Below are 8,067 nucleotides of genomic sequence, written 5' to 3'. Positions count from 1 at the left end.
TATAAAATTTAATTATACATAATAATATATACTTAATATAGGACCGTTAGGGGTAGGCATTGGACCACCAATAATTGGAAAGCGCCTCCTCACCGTCTAGTAAAGATTAACGGTTTTTTCTTTATTTCGTTTTCAGCCGGAAAATTAGGAAATAATAACGCACCGAAAGTTCTGGATTGCTCATATAACGAATAGTTTAGATGGTTTTAGTTTCTTGATGAACTGAATGGCATGTAATCCTGGATACTAAAGCATACTTTCCGATTATATGATTGATTCATCCATATTACAAATAACTAATTAGTAGATAGTAACGGCACTTATCATTGATGTTGGAGCGTCCATGAATTTTACGCTTTTCCGAAGCGTTTTCACATTACTCAGACGCTGGGATCTTCTTGATTCTTGCTTTCCTTCTTTGCGAAATTGAAGGTAATTAAATTAGTTCAATATCTCCAAGCTGAATTTGAATGTTATAAATGCGTAAAAATATGTATAAGTTGCTCATGTTGGAATTCTTAAGTTTCTTCTATACGGTTAAAATTTGTTGTTCAACATTACTTGAATATTTCTGAAGTAAAATAATGATTTATGAGTTTAAAGGCTAAAAAAAGATATATTTATCATTAAAAAAACAAATACAAATTCAAGAATGTTACTATGTGATAAAAAAAGAAAAAAAAGGCATTATTAATATATTATTTTATTTTATTTATAATCTTAAACACTTTCTTGAGACTGGTTAATGTTGTTTAAATAAATAATTTAATTTGTATTCATTTTAGTCTCGACATATTTTATTTTCAAATAAAAAAATAATACAAAATTATAGGTATCAATTAGAATTTCAATCCGAACATTTAAGGCTGTAACCTTTCCCTGTATGGATGATATAAAATTATTCTATAAACTAAAATTATCTTTTTTTTTAGTAGGCGGTGTTCGTCATCCTCAAATTATTTATGTCGAAGGGTTTATTTTCTGTTCTTATATATCTTAATATTTCATAACCAATTTGATCCCTTCTTTTTAAAAATTATAATTTAATTAAAAATCTTAAACACTTTCTTGAGACTGGTTAATTTTGTTAAAATAAATAATTTAATTTCTATCTATTTTAGTCTCAACACATTTTATTTTTCTTACAAGTCCGACGTTTCGGCCAATCCGGCCATCCTCAGGTAAAATCTACTTAATACAATTTTGGAACTAAATGATTTAAAAACTCAACTTCATGCAGGCTATTCTGCCTAGGTCAAAACAACAATTTCTAATTAGTCAATTTGCACGTTAATGTTGTGATCAAGATTTAACAAATAGTGTCTGTGATATATGAATTTTAATTCTTGTTTTTAACGTGAAAATTGACTAATTAGAAATTGTTGTTTTGACCTAGGCAGAATAGTCTGCATGAAGTTGAGTTTTTAAATCAATTAGTTCCAAAATTGTATTAAGTAGATTGTACCTGAGGATGGCCAGATTGGCCGAAACGTCGGACTTTGAAGAAAAATAAAATGTGTTGAGACTAAAATGGATAAAAATTAAATTATTTATTTAAAAATATTATTTTATCTTCAGCGAACATTCTGGAAATGAAATAATTAACTTTTTTTAATTTATTTAATACCAGATCGTTCTGGTTATTGTTAGAGATACATTTTTTGTTAACAATTGATTATGGGGAGGAATAGTCTAATTAACAATATTATAAATAAAAAAAATTAGGATAAAGTAAATAGATTAAAATAATAATAAATAGGAGATTATGAGAGTGTTGATCTACTGTAAGCTCCTACTCTCCTATTATAAAGATAGTTCTGCAAGATATGATCAGCGTTGCCTTCCTAACACTTCTGTTTTATTTCGTGTCACGATATTTACTCCCATATAAATTTTTTTTCTTTAGTTATAGAACTTCATTGCATCGATTGGAAAAATTAAAATTTCTTCGCTATCGGACTCTTGCGCCATGTATTAGAAAGCTGCTCAAAATTTCTGGTTTTAAGCTCACGACATCTAAATTGTAAATAAAACTTAGGAACGATACTGAAAAACTAAAAAATAAAATTTTTACGCTTTTAACAACAATGTGGGCTCGATGACATAGTAAAATTAATTAGAAACCAATATGGGTCAAAGTACCTTAAAATGACCAAATTTATGATCCAAAGTACTTATAAACACACAAATTGATTTTATATTAGGAGGAATTGTGCGAGTAATATTCGCGGTAACGTCCAAATATATTCAAAAATATTTTCTAATTCGATGCCGTTACCTCTCTGCCTTTCTAAAATAATGCATTAAGTTAAATAAATATTATATAATGTCAATATTAGATTTATCCCACATTGTTTTTATTTAACATTAAAAAATAACAAAACCTTATCAACATTTTATAATATACATAAGTGTTTTGCACTACAGTAACGTTTGGAACTTCTTGTTCATCGAAAATCTATATTTTAACACTATAAAAATTAGTCAAAAATATTATTATTATTATACATAAATGATTGTTTAATCTATATATTTCTTATAATTCTTTAAGTAATTCAAAAAATATTTTTAAACTACCTTATTCTTAATTAACTAATTAACTGAGTATAAAACTTTTTTTTTACAAAATCATCTTTCAACCTCACCTATCCTTTGGTTTAGATTGAGACTTACATAATATTTAATGTTTCTATTGTTTGTATATGTTTCTACCATATTTTCTGAAAACTATTGAAGTTTCTGTTAAAGTTTATATTTTCATGTTTATTAACTATAATTTATTAAGAAGAAATATTTGTAATTCTTATATTTATATTTTAATTGTTGGTTAATTAGTAAATAATTATAAAGAATTTTTAATTTCTTGGTTATACAGAAGCTTAGATAATTTAAGCAATAACAATAATAACCCAAAAATGTTAAATATGAAATACAATTAAAAAATAAAATTAAAAGTTTTAATCTAGTATCCCTATTCCCCAACGTACCACTAAAAATAGCAATAAAAATGATAAAGAATAACTGGAAGAAAATAAAATCATATATCGAAACAAAAAATTAAAATCTACACATAAAATTAAAAATAATGAATTGAAAATAGTTGTTTTGATTTTTACCGATTTCGCCCTTCATTTGGCGAATGAAAAAAGATAGTAGCTGGAATATTCATGAATGAATTATCATCAATCATAATTAAAGATAAACAAACACAACCTACATTGTATGTAATATATGTAGATTAATAATTTGAATAATTGCAATTATAAAATTAAATTTATGGATAGGAAACAATAACTCAAATAAATATTTGGCAACGAGAACAATCAGAGAAAATGGAAATTTGATCACAGATAGGATAAAGAAAGAAAAAGCTAGTAACATTTTTCAAGTTATCCACAATACATGAAAATTAACTTTATCGACATTTTATAAATAAAGTCCTAAAATTAACAAATAATATTTACTCAATAATAAAAGGTATTTATTTTACACATTTTTCAAAATTAAAAACTTATCATATAAGAAATATATGATTCCTAAATAAATATAAACTATATATAGTAAATAAAGAAATAGGAAATCAAAACAGTAGAATACCTAACATATATATTCCAAAATATAAAAAAATGAATATACAAAAAATTATGGACCATATGTAACAGACAGAATTTATGAGGATATACTAATCCTAACAATTGGTAGGATAAGAATAAGCCTATATGTAATAAAAAAAAAACAGTGCAACATCAAGTGGAAAAAAGAAATTTGAATATCCAGATTATTGTGTAAAATCAAGAATATTTTTAGTAGAAAGCTCTTATAAACAATAAACATTAACTGAAAATCTAAATAATACAATAAAATACATGACAGACCTGGAAAATATTAATGTAATAATTTCTGTGCTTCTGAATAAGTTCAATGAGAACTTCTCTATTTTGAAAATATAAATAACTCAACAGAAGTCTAATAGAGTTCGCTGACAATGCGGTTCTAAACTAAATTAAGACTGCTGATGGTGAAAGATATGTTCTTAAAATAAAAAGTGATGTTCTTATAGTCTTTTAGACTTTAATTAACAATAAGGTTATTTAAAAATTGGTTTTAACTTAATCAACCAAGTATCAACTTTTTCCAAATAAAAATATATTTTCAAAAAATTAATTAATGACCTCTTAATAATAAATGCTTTTTGTAATTGTCATGAAGTGTTGCATTTTTTATTGTAGATACAGAAGGAAGCCCCAAAATGAACATCAGTTATAAAAAATACTGGGAATAGCAGAACTTTGAATGACAACCTAGAGTCCTACAAGGTTTTTTTAGATTGATTTATTGTTATTTACAACTGTATAAAAATATATACAACAAGTAAATTTGCTGTAGGTGATATAATGACATGATACAAACATGTGAAAAATCTACCCATTGATAGAACTCCAATAATATTTCTAGAGGAGCAGATCTCGAGGTCATCTTCGCCTTGGAGGACGATTAGGTATACCGATATACCGATAAATACCGATCTAGCCCGAACCAGATATCATTCCTTCTATTTTAAACTCCCTAACCACACAAACCCACTAATTTCTAACGTTGTTTCTTTTTTCCATTCCTGACAATCCTCCGAGGCGCCTGAATAGTATATGGCCCCGAGACGATGGTAATATAGGCCATTAGAATGCTACTAAAGGTGTTTCTCTACACGCCAGGATCACTTCATTTCGAACTTACATCAAATTTAAATAAATATGTGTTTGTATGTAAATACAGTAGTAAATAGCAATAAATAACAATTAGGCTTAATGGGGTTCAAAGATTTATCCTCATTATTTTTTTATTAATATTCAACAGGCAGATGCAAGGGATGTATAAGAGGCGTAGTCACATAGTATTATAGTAGTATCCCACATAGTATAAGAGGCGGGAAGAAATAAAGGCAGTTATTATTAAAACTACCAACTACACTAGAAAATCTAAAAGTACATTATTTAAAGAAGAGTAAATTTTCTGAAATGTGAACCCTAATCTATAGCTATTCACGTCCAATAGTTCGCGAGATACATTTTTCTAGAAAGCAATATTTTTTAAAAATCTGCTCAAAGATAAGTACTTAGTTAATTTATTTTAAGAAATCAATATCTCAGGAACTATGTGACGTATAGATGGATATTAGCACTCAAATTAAAGCTAGTTTAACGTAATATAATAAGTAGTTTATGGCCTTTACCTTCGTAGGAATAGCTTTTTTCATAATATTTCCTAAAAAAAATTGATTTATAGTTGTTCGGAAAATAAGTTTGAGTTTTGAAAAACTTAATTTCAGAAACCATTGGACGTACTGATATCAGCTAGCGCTCAAATTAAAGCTACTACAAAATAGTTAATTATGTTTATCTTTGTTGGAGCAGTAGTTTTTATGTTATCTGACAAAATAAACTCACAAAATGTTAATTTATAGTTGTTCATATAAAATGTTGGATTTTTGAAAAAATATATCTCTAGATCCATAAGACGCACATATGTCTGCCAACACTTAAAATAAATTAAATTTAACTTACTATAAAGTAGTTTATGACACTTATCTTCGTAGTGGTAGTAGTTTTTATGATATTCACATATGAATATAAATTTGGCAAATGAAAATTTGTCCGAACAACTATAAATCAATTTATTTTAGCAAATTTTATGTAAACTATTACTCCTACGAAGATAAACATCATTTATGATTTTTATAGCTCATTAAAATAGCTTTAATTTGAGTGCTAATAGACATCTGTACGTCAAATGGTTTTTGAGATATAATATTTCAAAATAAATTCACTAACTAGTCTTAACTAACTAGTCTTTTAGTACGTCCCATACAACATTTTTATGAAATGTTGCTTTTTAAAAAGCTATATCTCGAAAACTATTTAACGTAAAAACTCTATTAGGGCTCATATTTTAGCAAATTTACTCTTCTTTAAATGACGTTCCTTTAGATTTTCTTGTGCTGTTCCTACTTTTTAAGATATAGAGCTCCGAATGAAAAGTTAGTTTTTTTATCGCTTTAAAGCAGCTGTCATTTTTTATTCCCCCTACCTATACTTGGCAGACTCATCAATTTAGACTATTAATTATACATAGTTTTCATTAAAGTAATCAGAAATTGGGGTGAGATAACTTCCTTTTTTCTCCTCCTGGGCTCTTGTACTACTACGGCCACTTCTCCTCTCCCCGACGAACTACAAACACAGAGCTACCCCCTCCTCCCCTCATTACAGTAGGTCCTCGACCTAACTGACCCCGAGCCGAAGAAGGAATCATCCCCTTGATTAAGTTAGTCGTCCTATCAAATTACCGTGACGGGCTATCAGACTTTTTTCGCGGCTGATACCGGTTTTAAGTAGAGGCTATCTAAGTGCGGTTAGGAAGTGCGCTAACGGTTTTGCTGGGTCAGGCTTCAGTTTGCCGTTCCTGATTAACCGTCTTTTGCCAATCATCAGTGAGTTCATTGATTACCATCGTCAAGATACTGTATTATTGCTTTAATTTATTAGATAAAGTATAATAACAAATTTAAGGCTTTTTTTTTTGTTAGCTATTTTCAAAGGTACTGATGGGCGCAGATAAAAGTCTCTAGTGTTAGTACAAGAGCCCAAGAGGAGAAAAAAAAGTTATTTCACCTCAATGTTTGATTACTTAATTGAAAACTATGTATAATTATTAGTCAAAATTGATGAGTCTGCAAAGTATAAGTAGGGGGGGGGGAATGATGGCTGTTTCAAAACGTAAAAATAATTAATTTTTTATTCGGAGCTCTATATATTTACAACTACCAACAACAATAGAAAATCTAGGAGAGCATCATTTAAAGTAGAGTCAATTTGCTAAAAGGTAATCTCTAACAGAGCTATTTACGTTCAATAGATCTCGAGATATAGCCTTTTAAAAAGCAACGTTTTATAAAAATGTTGTATGGAAAGTTCTGAAAAATCAGTAGTTAGTAAATTTATTTTAAAAATCTATATCTCAAAAACCATTTGATGTACAGATGGCAGAGATTAGCATTCAGATTAAAGCTAGTTTAATGAGCTATAAAGTAGTTTATGACGTAACTACTTTTTTAGTAAGTTAAATTTCCTTTATTTTGAGTGCTGGCAGACGTATGTGCGTCTTATGGGTCTTGAGATATATTTTTTCAAAAATCCAACATTTTATATGAACAGCTAGATATTAACATTTTTTTAGTTTATTTTGTCGAATATCATGAACTCTACTACTCCTACAAAGATAAACATGATAAACTATTTTGTAGTAAATTTAGAGTGTTATTGCTAGTTTTTAAGTCATAGAGCTCCTAATGAAAAATCAATTTTTTTTTTAAGGTTTTGAAACAGCTGCCATTTTTAATCCCCCTACCTATACTTGGCAGACTCATCAATATTGACTCGTAATCAAAAATTGGGGCGAGATAACTGCCTTTTTTTCTTCCCGGCTCTTGTACTATAGGTTTACCATAAGTTAGTAAAAACGTGTTTTGATGAACTACTGTAGTCTGACTTTTCATAATTGTCCAACTGATTGTTTCCTCTTACCATCTATTGGTACTCGTATGCCATTATCTATTGATTTATCGATGACATTTGGCCTTTAGACGAAGAAACACCATGAGGATATTAAAAAAAGCACAGATAACATTCTAACTTCCTAATATCAAATATTAGGATTCAATATCAAATATTCATCAATAACAACCACACTGCATTAATGAATCAACGCGGCTTAAGCAATTGCTGAATTTATAGCGGAATAACCGGGTTTAGAATAGGTAAAAAATAAAATCTGAATAGACAATGAAAGTTTAACTGACATAACAAAAGGAATCAGTTCTAATGTTCCAAGAACTATAATTATCACCCCTTGCCACCCTTATCACATGAAATACAATGTAATAAATAATTATATTAAAAAAGCAATTGAAATAACAGATGATAGTAGGTTACATATAATAAAAAGTAAGATAATTAATATGTTCCTAAAAAATTTTTACCCAAAAAAATTAATCTACAAAATTTGGGAAAT

The sequence above is a fragment of the Halyomorpha halys genome, unplaced genomic scaffold (assembly GCF_000696795.3).
Source record: "Halyomorpha halys isolate HHAL.00 unplaced genomic scaffold, Hhal_1.1 Scaffold343.1, whole genome shotgun sequence".
Lineage (NCBI taxonomy): Eukaryota > Metazoa > Arthropoda > Insecta > Hemiptera > Pentatomidae > Halyomorpha > Halyomorpha halys.
Note: the sequence above shows the minus strand (reverse complement) of the source record.